At 39.5% G+C, this 12,359-nt stretch overlaps 1 protein-coding gene across 1 annotated transcript in view; it reads left to right on the plus strand.

Moving 5' to 3' along the window:
- The window catches only part of Epha6 (EPH receptor A6), a 993,878-nt gene that overhangs the window by 590,790 nt on the left and 390,729 nt on the right, over window positions 1–12,359 (plus strand). The window lies entirely within an intron of this gene.

Genomic DNA, 12,359 nt, shown 5'->3' on the forward strand with positions numbered 1-12,359 from the left:
AAAAAATAAGAGTTGTAATTAATTTTGATCTTTCTTACTTAATTAATAGAAACTCAAAGGTATGCAATCAGAAAAATATAAAATTTTAGCAAAAGAAGCATTCTGCTCTTTTCTCTGGTTGGGTACTGTCTAAATTTGATTTGGCTAAGTTTCAGTTGGCAAAAGCAAGAGTTCCCAGAGTCTGAACTTCATTCTTTTCACACAAGGACATTTAAATATAGCAGTCAAAGCAATCACATGCCCCTTAGTTCTTATAATTTTGTGGATAAATGCAGCAGGTAAATAAATTAAATATTTCTGTCGTCTCTAATTTACCTTAGTCATCAGGGAAATGCAAATCAAAATGACCCTGAGATTCCACCTCACACCAGTCAGAATAGCTAAGATCAAAAACTCAGGTGACAGCAGATGCTGGCAAGGATGTGGAGAAAGAGGAGTAATCCTACATTGTTGGTGGGATTGAAGTCTGGTACAACCACTCTGGAAATCAGTCTGGCAATTCCTCAGAAAATTGGACTTAGTATTACCTGAGGATCCAGCTATTCCACTCCTGGGCATATACCTAAAAGATGCCCCAACATATAACAAGGACATTTGCTCCACTATTTTCATAGCAGCCTTATTTATAATAGCTAGAAGCTAGAAAGAATCCAGATGTCCTTCAGGAGGAATAGATACAGAAAACATAGTAGTACATTTACCCAGTGGAGTACTACCTAGCTATAAAAAAACAATGACATCATGAAATTCTTAGGTAAATGGATGAAACTAGAAAATATCAACCTGAGTGAGGTAAATCTCACTCAGAAAAGAACACACATGCTATACACTCACTGATAAGTGCCTGTTAGTGCAGAAGCTAGTAATACCCAAGATACAATTCACAGACCACATGAAGCTCAAGAAGAAGGAAGATGAAAGTGTGAATGCTTCAGTGCTTCTTAGAAGGGGAAACAAAATACTCACAGGAGGAAATACTGAGACCAAGTATGGAGTAGAGACTGAAGGAAAAGCCACCCAGAGACTGCCCCACCTAAGGATCTATCCCATATATAGTCACCAAACGCAGACACTATTGTGGATGCCAAGAAGTGCATGCTGCAAAAGCCAGATATAGCTCTCTCCTGAGAGGCTCTGCCAAAGTCTGACAAATAGACAGGAGGATGCTTGCAGCCATCCATTGGACTGACCACAGGGTTCCCAGCAGAGGAGTTAGAGAAAGGACTAAAAGAGCTGAAGGGGTTGCAACCCCATAGGAAGAACAACAATATCAACCAACCAGAGCTTCCAGGGTCTAAACCTCCAACCAAGGAGGACACATGGAAGGACCCATGGCTCCAGCCGTATATGGGAGAGGATGGTCTTGTTAGGCATCAATGGGAGATGAGGCCCTTGGTCTTGTGAAGGCTCCATGCCCCAGTGTAGGGGAATGGGAGAGAGGGGAGGTGGGAGTGGGTGGGTGGGTCGGTTATCACCCTCATAGAAGCAGGAGGAGGGAGGGATGGGATAGGTGGTCTCTGGGTGGGGAATTCAGGAAAGGAGATAACATTTGAAATGTAAGTAAATTATCCACTAAAAAATGGGGTTCATGAATGTGAGAGACTTTGGAAGAGAGTAAAGAAATGCAAATGACTAGAATATCAGGAAAGTTCAGATTTATTGGCTTGACTCTGAGTTATATGTAGAGAAAAGAAGACATGCATGTAGAGGCGGAATGAAGTGGAGACATACTTCAAGGAGTCAAAGCAGGACTATAGAGTGGAAATGACAAATTACATAACATTTATGTATGAAATTCTTAAGTAACAAATAAAGACTTTTAAAGATAAACACCTTTTATAGAGCCAAGTACTTTCAAGATCAGAAGTCCATATATCATGATTAAGAGTCTAAATTACTTCTATATAGGAAACATATTCAATTGTTTTCTTTGCATTTATGCAATAATAATATCATTGTAAAATAATATATAATAATAAAGGAAAGGGCAATATAAAATCACGTGAATTTTGTATATAATGTTTCTTAGTGACATCTGGCTATTTCACATTATGTGATCTAAGAAACTACATAGGATAATAAATAATAGTAAAGACTAGTTGAGGTGGCATCAACGTCCCTGTTCAGGCAGCAGGAACTCCCAAGTGAGCCTGACAGTTCATGTGAGCACTCCATACCTCAGTCCTGCCTTCTACATAACCTACTTTATAGGGTAGGTGTGAGGGCTGTCTACTGGGAGAGCGCCTTGTGTCTGGCACAGAAGCAGTATGAAAGTGTTAAAATGAAAAGTTGTGCTCTGTTTATGCTTTGAGTTGATTTGCTTTGACTAACCTAGTTTGCCGTTTCAGACCAACATCATCAACTCTTATAAACAATTCCTCGTCTTAAAATCATTAAGTACTTTTTTGAAGGGGGTGCTGTTCAAGATAGGATTTTTGTGTGTAGAACTGACTTTCCTAAAATTTGCTTTGTAAACCAGTTTGGCCTAGAATTTAGTCATTTATCTGCTTCTGCCTCACACATATGGGGAATCAAAGGCTTGCACCACAACCAGTCCCGCCGATTAACCTTTGCTAGTGTTAAGACAACATATCATAAACAGATGTAGTGATTAAAAAATCTATATGATTGCTGATTCAAGCCACATTAAGGTTGTAGAGTATGAAACTTTGATACATATATATATATCATAGTTCTCTACTACTATACAGTAAACCCAAACCTATAACTCTTAAAACTGTGGCTTTACCTTTTAATTAATAAATGTTTCTTGACATGGTGAGTTACTGATTTTGGAAAGGTAATTTCTGCTCTAAAACCTGGTACTTCAGCCTGGATGCTGGAAAGTTGTCTAGGATTGGGGGTATGGCAAGATGGTTCAAATGATGAACGTATCTGCCATCCAGTATTGCGATGCAAAGCTTCAGTTCCGTCTCTTGAAACCACCTTGTGGAAGGTGAGAACAGAACCATTCAGGCTGTCCTCAGTCTCAACTGTGGCACTTCATCTCTTCAATCAGGCACATTCTCTCTCTTCTCTCTCTCTCTCTCTCTCTCTCTCTCTCTCTCTCTCTCTCTCTCACACACACACACACACACACACACACAACTGTATGTCCACTCACCAAAGACACGTGTAGAAGTAAACAATGCTAAAGATTTCTCATGCTTGCCTCTCTATATGAATTTCTGCTTCCGTTTAATGTTAAGAAGTATGTCACATGACAAGGTATTTTATTTAGAAAGATGTGATGGCCTGTATAACCAAATCATACTGTAATTGAATGCAGACTCTGAAGTATTTCTCATATACCACTACTACTCTCAAATGCTGGTACAGCTTTACTCATCTTACTTTACTTTAACCCTTCTAGAAATAGTAACCTAGACACTCTTAGATCTAATCCAGTGCTGTTGTTTATTTAATATTCTGACATGCATTCTATTATCCAGTACTGTTTATTTCTAGCCTGTCAGCACTATTATCACAAAGAGATCTGTTCTATTTTTAGGTATACTATTTCCTCTACCTTGACACACACACACACACACACATACACACACACACACACACACACACACATATATACACATATATATATATATATATATATATATATATATATATATATATATATATATATATATATATATATACATAAATACATACATACACACACACACCATGGTTTGGTAGAATTAAAGAAAAGACCACTCCATTTTGCCACACTGTCTCATTGATTTAACTTTAGAAATGTTCCCTTTGACATTTGCTCTTATACTTGAGAAACTGGAGATATGCATGTTAATATTTCTAAAGATACTTATTGTATGTTTCTCTATTTGACACTTATTGCTAACTTATGCTAATTTTTATTAAAAAAAATTCCTTTTATCTGTCTTTTATGTAGCTATTGTACAATCAGACCTCAACTACTACTGTCTGTAGAGTTTACTAAACTTTTAGCCTATTTAGTTAAAATTTAATGCAATCCTCAAATAGTCTTACAGCAATTAATATTCTTTTGAAATTTTTACTTTCACATGAAATCATCTCATTTATCCTCAATAGTCTAATATATTTGAATTATTTAAATATTTTATTCTCTGATGTTTCTATTCCTGCTTTGGGTATCAGTACACTTACTCTTGTCACCTATAGTTCATTATAAAATGCTCGGAAATAATTCAAATCTTTAAGAATGAATTGCCTCAATCCTCCACAAAGAATGGAGAAGTGCTTCCAATCTTCAACCCAACACAAAGAACCCAACCCCCACCCCCAAAAAATATGTAACTCAAGAAAGGTAGAAGAGGGAAGGTTATCTTCCCAAGGAAGAACACACTAACTGGTCGACCCATGCCAGAGTCAGCCCTGAAAACATACATGCAAGTAACATTATGCAAACTGATAGATAGTATTTAGGAATATATGTGTATATGCAAATATATATTCATATGATAATCATTAGAAAATAAAGAGGCCATTGATTTGAAAGAGAGCAGGAAGGGCAACATAGGAGGGTTTGGAACAAGGACAGAAAAGAATGGGAGAAATATTGTAGTTGTATAACAATCTGACAATAAATAAAAAGAATAAGTTTAAATTTATTTTTTATCCCTAATGTACTCTTAGTATTGTAGTAAAGAATGTTTCAGTGAAGGAAAATATTTGTGAACAAGTATATGTATAGATTTAAACATTACATTTTATTTTGATGTCTTCATCAATACAGGTAATATAGGACAGAAGACAATATCCCGTCAATGTGAAAGTTAGGTAACAACAAAATCAGTGGAAAAGACTAAGTTGAATAAATATTAAGTTCACATGGAGAGACCCATGGCTCCAGCTGCATTTGTAGCAGAGGATGGCCTTATCTGGCATCAGTGGAAAGGGAGCCCCTTGGTCCTGTGGAAGCTCAATGCCCCAGTATAGGAGAATGCTAGGGCGGTGAGGTGGGAATGGGTGGGTGAGAGGGGGAGCTCCCTCATAGAAGCAGAGGGGAGGGGAATGGGATAGGGGTGTTGCAGAGGGGAAACCAGGAAAGGGGTTAACATTTGAAATGTAAATAAAAGAACCAATAAAATTAAAATAAAAAAAATGAAAATAATAATAAGCAATAAATGTTAAGAACATGTACTGTGATGTTGCAAAACATAGTTGAGTTATTTATGTGTTTTATTTACTTATTTATTTATTTATTTAGTAATTCATTCATTCATTTATTTGGAATAGTGAACCTCATAACACTAGCTTGCCTGGAACATGGTGTATGCCCCAGTCTGTTCTTGAACTCAGAGGTTTACCTGCCCCTGCTTCCAAGTACATGATGGGCAACAGCATGTTGGCATAAATACTAATTTTTTTAAAAAAAAAAAATCTCGGCCATTTTGCCTGCAGGACGACAGAGAGCTCTGGCGGGCAGACCTGTAACAGGCATAGCCTGAGGCTAACAAAGTGAGGGTCTAGGCCCCAAAAGGCACAGGACTGACCCCAAGGACTGGGCAGCTTGGTGGGCCATCTGTGAGTCAACCCGCCCAGGGGATTGTTAGCACAGCAGACTCTCCCGGCGCTTTCAGGGAGCGCGGGCGTGCACGCCCGCCATCCTAGTCACCTGGCAGACCCAATTAACAGTCATAGCCCTAGGGGAACTTTGCTCGAACCTTGGCCTCCCAGGCTTTTGCCTGGACTCAGGGACTGGGCGGCCAGGCTAACCTTGTGTGCAACAGCCCGGTTGGCGGATCGGCTGCCCAGCGGAGTGAGCAGAACACAGGGGAGATCACAGCAGCATACACCATCGGCACTCCCTAGGGGTGCACACAGGCTCCATCTGGTCCACAGACACAATCTGGGGCAAGGCCTCAGGCGGAAGCCTACTCCCTCCGCTTCCAGATCCAGATCAGCCTGGGAGGCAGCACCACATCTCCAAGTCCTGCAAGTGGCTAGCTGGACTTCCGGGAGGCCAGCCAGGAGAAGTCAGTGTGCTCCAGTGAATCCAGCGGGCCCCAGCGGGAGCCATCGGGTGCCTGCTTTGGGATCAGAACAGCCTGTGCAGCAGCACACTGTCTACAAGCAGTGCAGGAGGTAAGCTGTGCACCAGAGGCCAACTGGGAAGGGGCAGCTTGCACTGGTGAGTCCAGCACTGACAAGACAAACTAACACCAGTGAGAACTAGATGGCAAAAGGCAAACGCAGGAACCTCACTAACAGAAATCAAGGCAATATGGCAACATCTGAACCCAATTCTCCTCTACCAACATGTTCTGGATACCCCATCACACCAGTAAAACAAGATTTGGATTTAAAATCACTGGTCATGATGCTGGTACAGGAACACATGAAGGACATACTTAAAGAAATTCAAGAGAAAATGGATCAAAAGTTAGAAGCCCTTGCAATGGAAACACAAAAATCATTGAAAGATATCCAGGAGAATACAAAAGCCAACAAGGAGGAAATGCAAAAAACACTTAAAGAAATACAGGAGAACTTTGGTCAACAGGCTGAGGTCATGAAAGACGAAACACAAAAATCTCTTAAAGAAATACAGGAGAACTTTGGTCAACAGGCTGAGGTCATGAAAAAGGAAACACAAAAATCTCTTAAAGAATTCCAGGAAAACACAAACATGCAAGTGAAGGAGCTAAGCAAAACCATCCAGGATCTAAAATCAGAAGTAGAAACAACTAAGAAAACTCAAAGGGAGACAACTTTGGAGATAGAAAGCCTTGGGAAGAAATCAGGGGACAGAGATGCAAATATCAACAACAGAATACAAGAGATAGAAGAAAGAATCTCAGATGCTGAAGATTCCATAGAAACCATGGACTCAACAGTTAAAGAAAATGCAAAATGCAAAAAGCTTGTAACCCAAAATATCCAGGAAATCCAGGACACAATGAGAAGACCAAACCTAAGGATTATAGGCATAGATGAGAGGGAAGATTTACAACTTAAAGGGACAGCAAATATCTTCAATAAAATTATGGAAGAAAACTTCCCTAACCTAAAGAGAGAGATGCCCATGAATATACAAGAAGCCTACAGAACTCCAAACAGACTGGACCAGAACAGAAATACCTCCCGTCACATAATAATCAAAACACCAAATGTTCTAAACGAAGAAAGAATACTAAAGGCAGTAAGAGAAAAAGGCCAAGTAACATATAAAGGAAGACCTATCAGAATCACAGCAGACTTTTCACCTGAGACTATGAAGGCTAGAAGGTCCTGGGCAGATCTCATGCAGACTCTAAGAGAACACAAATGCCAACCAAAACTACTATATCCAGCAAAATTCTCAATCACCATAGATGGAGAAACTAAGATATTTCATGACAAAACCAAGTTTACCCAATATCTATCCACAAACCCAGCCCTAAAAAGGATAATAGGAGGACAACACCAATACAAGGAGGGAAACTTCACCCTGGAAAAAGCAAGATAGTAACCTTTCATCAAACCCAAAAGAAGATAAGCATTCAAATTTAAAAAATAACGTCAAAAATGATAGGAAGTAACAATCACTATTCCTTAATATCTCTTAACATCAATGGACTTAATGCCCCAATAAAAAGACACAGACTAACTGACTGGATACGTAAACAGGACCCTACATTTTGCTGCTTACAGGAAACACACCTCAGGGTCAAAGACAAACACTACCTTAGAGTAAAAGGCTGGAAGACAATTTTACAAGCAAATGGTCTCAGGAAACAAGCTGGAGTAGCCATTTTAATATCAGATAAAATTGACTTTCAACCAAAAGTCATCAAAAGGGACCCTGGGGGACACTTCTTGCTGGTCAAAGGAAAAATACAAAAAGAAGAACTGTCAATCCTGAACATCTATGCCCCAAATGCAAGGGCACCCTCTTTCATAAAAGAAACTTTATTAAAACTAAAAGCACACATTGCACCTAACACAATAATTGTGGGTGACTTCAACACTGCACTTTCCTCAATGGACCGATCAGGAAAACAGAAACCTAACAGGGACACAATGAAACTAATTGAAGCTTTGGACCAATTAGATTTAACAGATATATATAGAACATTCTATCCTAAAACAAAAGAATATACCTTTTTCTCAGCACCTCATGGTACCTTCTCCAAAATCGACCATATAATTGGTCACAAGACAGACCTCAACAAATATAAGAAGATAGAACTAATCCCATGCCTCCTATCTGATCACTATGGAGTAAAAGTGGTCTTCAATAGCAACAGAAACAACAGAAAACCCACATACACGTGGAAACTGAACAATACTCTACTCAATGATACCTTGGTCAAGGAAGAAATAAAGAAAGAAATTAAAGACTTTTTAGAACATAATGAAAATGAAAACACAACATACCCAAATCTATGGGACACAATGAAAGCAGTGCTAAGAGGAAAACTCATAGCCCTGAGTGCCTCCAAAAAGAAAATGGAGAGAGCATACATTACCAGCTTAATGACACACCTGAAAGCCCTAGGAAAAAAAGAAGCTATTTCACCCAGGAGGAGTAGAAGGCAGGAAATCATCAAACTCAGGGCCGAAATCAATCAAGTAGAAACAAAGAGAACCATACAAAAAATCAAGAAAACCAGGAGCTGGTTCTTTGAGAAAATCAACAAGATAGACAAACCCTTAGCCAGACTGACCAAAGGGCACAGAGAAAGTATCCAAATTAACAAACTTAGAAATGAAAAGGGAGATATAACAACGGAAACTGAGGAAATCCAAAAAATCATCATATCCTACTACAAGAACCTGTACTCAACACAACTGGAGAATCTGGAGGAAATGGACAATTTCCTTGACAGATACCAAATACCAAAATTAAATCAGGACCAACTAGACCATCTAAACAGTCCCATAATGCCTAAAGAAATAGAAGGAGTCATAGAAAGTCTTCCAACCAAAAAAAGCACAGGACCAGATGGCTTCAGTGCAGAATTCTACCAGACCTTCAAAGAAGAGTTAACACCAATACTCTTCAAACTATTCCACAAAATAGAAACAGAAGGAACACTACCCAATTCCTTCTACGAAGCCACAATTACGCTGATACCAAAGCCACAAAAAGATCCAACAAAGAAAGAGAACGTCAGACCAATTTCCCTTATGAACATAGATGCAAAAATACTCAATAAAATTCTTGCCAACCAAATCCAAGAACACATCAAAACGATCATCCACCATGATCAAGTAGGCTTTATCCCGGGAATGCAGGGTTGGTTCAATATACGGAAATCCATCAATACAATCCACTACATAAACAAACTCAAAGAACAAAACCACATGGTCATTTCATTGGATGCTGAAAAAGCATTTGACAAAATTCAGCATCCCTTCATGCTTAAAGTCTTGGAGAGAACAGGAATTCAAGGCCCATACCTAAACATAGTAAAAGCAATATACAGCAAACCGGTAGCCAGCATCAAACTAAATGGAGAGAAACTTGAAGCAATCCCACTGAAATCAGGGACCAGACAAGGCTGCCCCCTTTCTCCTTATCTTTTCAATATTGTACTTGAGGTACTAGCTCGGGCAATTCGACAACATAAGGAGGTCAAAGGGATACAAATTGGAAAGGAAGAAGTCAAACTATCATTATTTGCAGATGACATGATAGTCTACCTAAGTGACCCAAAGAACTCCACTAGAGAGCTCCTACAGCTGATAAACAACTTCAGCAAAGTGGCAGGTTATAAAATCAACTCCAGCAAATCAGTAGCCTTCCTATACTCAAAGGATAAGCAGGCTGAGAAAGAAATTAGGGAAATGACCCCCTTCACAATAGCCACAAACAGTATAAAGTATCTTGGGGTGACTCTTACCAAACATGTGAAAGATCTGTATGACAAGAACTTCAAGACTCTGAAGAAGGAAATGGAAGAAGACCTCAAAAAATGGGAAAACCTCCCATGCTCCTGGATCGGTAGAATCAATATAGTTAAAATGGCCATTTTGCCTAAAGCTCTATACAGATTCAATGCAATACCCATCAAAATCCCAACTCAATTCTTCACAGAGTTAGAAAGAGCAATTATCAAATTCATCTGGAACAACAAAAAACCCAGGATAGCTAAAACTATTCTCAGCAACAAAAGAAAATCTGGGGGAATCAGTATCCCTGACCTCAAGCAATACTACAGAGCAATAGTGTTAAAAACTGCATGGTATTGGTACAGTGACAGGCAGGAGGATCAATGGAACAGGATTGAAGATCCAGAAATGAACCCACACACCTATGGCCACTTGATCCTCGACAAAGAGGCTGAAAACATCCAATGGAAAAAAAGATAGCCTTTTCAACAAATGGTGCTGGTTCAACTGGAGGTCAGCATGCAGAAGAATGCGAATTGATCCATCCTTGTCTCCTTGTACTAAGCTCAAATCCAAATGGATCAAGGACCTCCACATAAAGCCAGACACTCTGAAGCTAATAGAAAAGAAACTGGGGAAGACCCTTGAGGACATCGGTACAGGGAGAAAGTTTCTGAACAGAACACCAATAGCATATGCTCTAAGAGCAAGAATTGACAAATGGGACCTCATAAGGTTACAGAGTTTCTGTAAGGCAAAGGACACCATCAAGAGGACAGATCGGCAACCAACAAATTGGGAAAATATCTTCACCAATCCTACATCAGATAGAGGGCTAATATCCAATATATATAAAGAACTCAAGAAGTTAGACTCCAGAAAACCGAACAACCCTATTAAAAAATGGGGTACAGAGTTAAACAAAGAATTCTCACCTGAAGAACTTCGGATGGCAGAGAAGCATCTTTAAAAATGCTCAACTTCATTAGTCATTAGGGAAATGCAAATCAAAACAACCCTAAGATTTCATCTTACACCAGTCAGAATGGCTAAGATTAAAAATTCAGGAGACAGCAGGTGTTGGAGAGGGTGTGGAGAAAGAGGAACACTCCTCCACTGCTGGTGGGGTTGCAAATTGGTACAACCACTCTGGAAATCAGTCTGGCGGTTCCTCCGAAAACTGGGCACCTCACTTCCAGAAGATCCTGCTATACCACTCCTGGGCATATATCCAGACGATTCCCCACCATGTAATAAGGATACATGCTCTACTATGTTCATAGCAGCCCTATATATATTTGCCAGATGCTGGAAAGAACCCAGGTATCCCTCAACAGAAGAGTGGATGCAAAAAATGTGGTATATCTACACAATGGAGTACTATTCAGCCATTAGAAACAATGAATTCATGAAATTCTTAGGCAAATGGATGGAGCTAGAGAACATCATATTAAGTAAGGTAACCCAGACTCAAAAGGTGAATCATGGTATGCACTCACTAATAAGTGGTTATTAACCTAGAAAACTGGAATACCCAAAACATAATCCACACATCAAATGAGATACAAGAAGAAAGGAGGAGTGGCCCCTGGTTCTGGAAAGACTCAGTGAAACAGTATTCGGCAAAACCAGAACGGGGAAGTGGGAAGGGGTGGGAGGGAGGACAGGGGAAGAGAAGGGACTATCGGGGAGTGGGGGGGCTAGAAAAGGGGAAATCATTTGAAATGTAAATAAATTATATTGAATAAAAAAAATCTCGCTATTTTTCACAATATTCCTAAGAAAACTGTGTATTTGATAGCATACCATTGATGTTTTTCCCTTGCTTCTTTATGATATTGTGTTTTAATTATAACATTTCTCCTTTCCCTTCCTCACCACACACACCCTAGTATATACAACTCCCACTCTCCTTTGAAGTCATAGCTTCTTTTGTCATCTGTCATTCTTTTATGTATGTATGTATATACATGTATATACCTGTTGAATTCATATAATGTTACTTGTATGTACGTATTCAGGGCTACCCATTTAAAACAGAAAAACCAATTGGTGTTCTCCTCCCTAAGGAGGACCACCCCTCCTGTTCTCAGTTGAGGAAATATGAATAAAGAACATTATTATTTTAATGTCTCACTTGAGTTATCATTAGTTGATGACACCTAATTTTTAGATTGCTGTAAGAATAATTTAATAATAACTTAAGCATTTTATTAGATAAATTCTTTATTTACAATTCAAATGGACTCCCCTTTCCTGCTTTCCCACACACACACACCTGAAAATCCCCTAACCCATCCCTCTCCATCCTCCCCCGCCACACTCACCAATCCAACCACTCCCACTTCCCTGTTCTGGCATTCCCCTATACTGAGGCATTTAGCCTTCTCAGGTCCAAGGGCCTCTTCTCCCTTTGATGTCCAACAAGGCCATCCTCTGCTGCATATGCATCTGGAGCCATAGGTCTCTCCATGTGTACTCTTTGGTTCATGGTTTAGTCCCTGGGAGCTCTGTGGGTACTGGGTGGTTCATATTGTTGT

Source organism: Apodemus sylvaticus, chromosome 15, assembly GCF_947179515.1.
Source record: "Apodemus sylvaticus chromosome 15, mApoSyl1.1, whole genome shotgun sequence".
NCBI lineage: Eukaryota > Metazoa > Chordata > Mammalia > Rodentia > Muridae > Apodemus > Apodemus sylvaticus.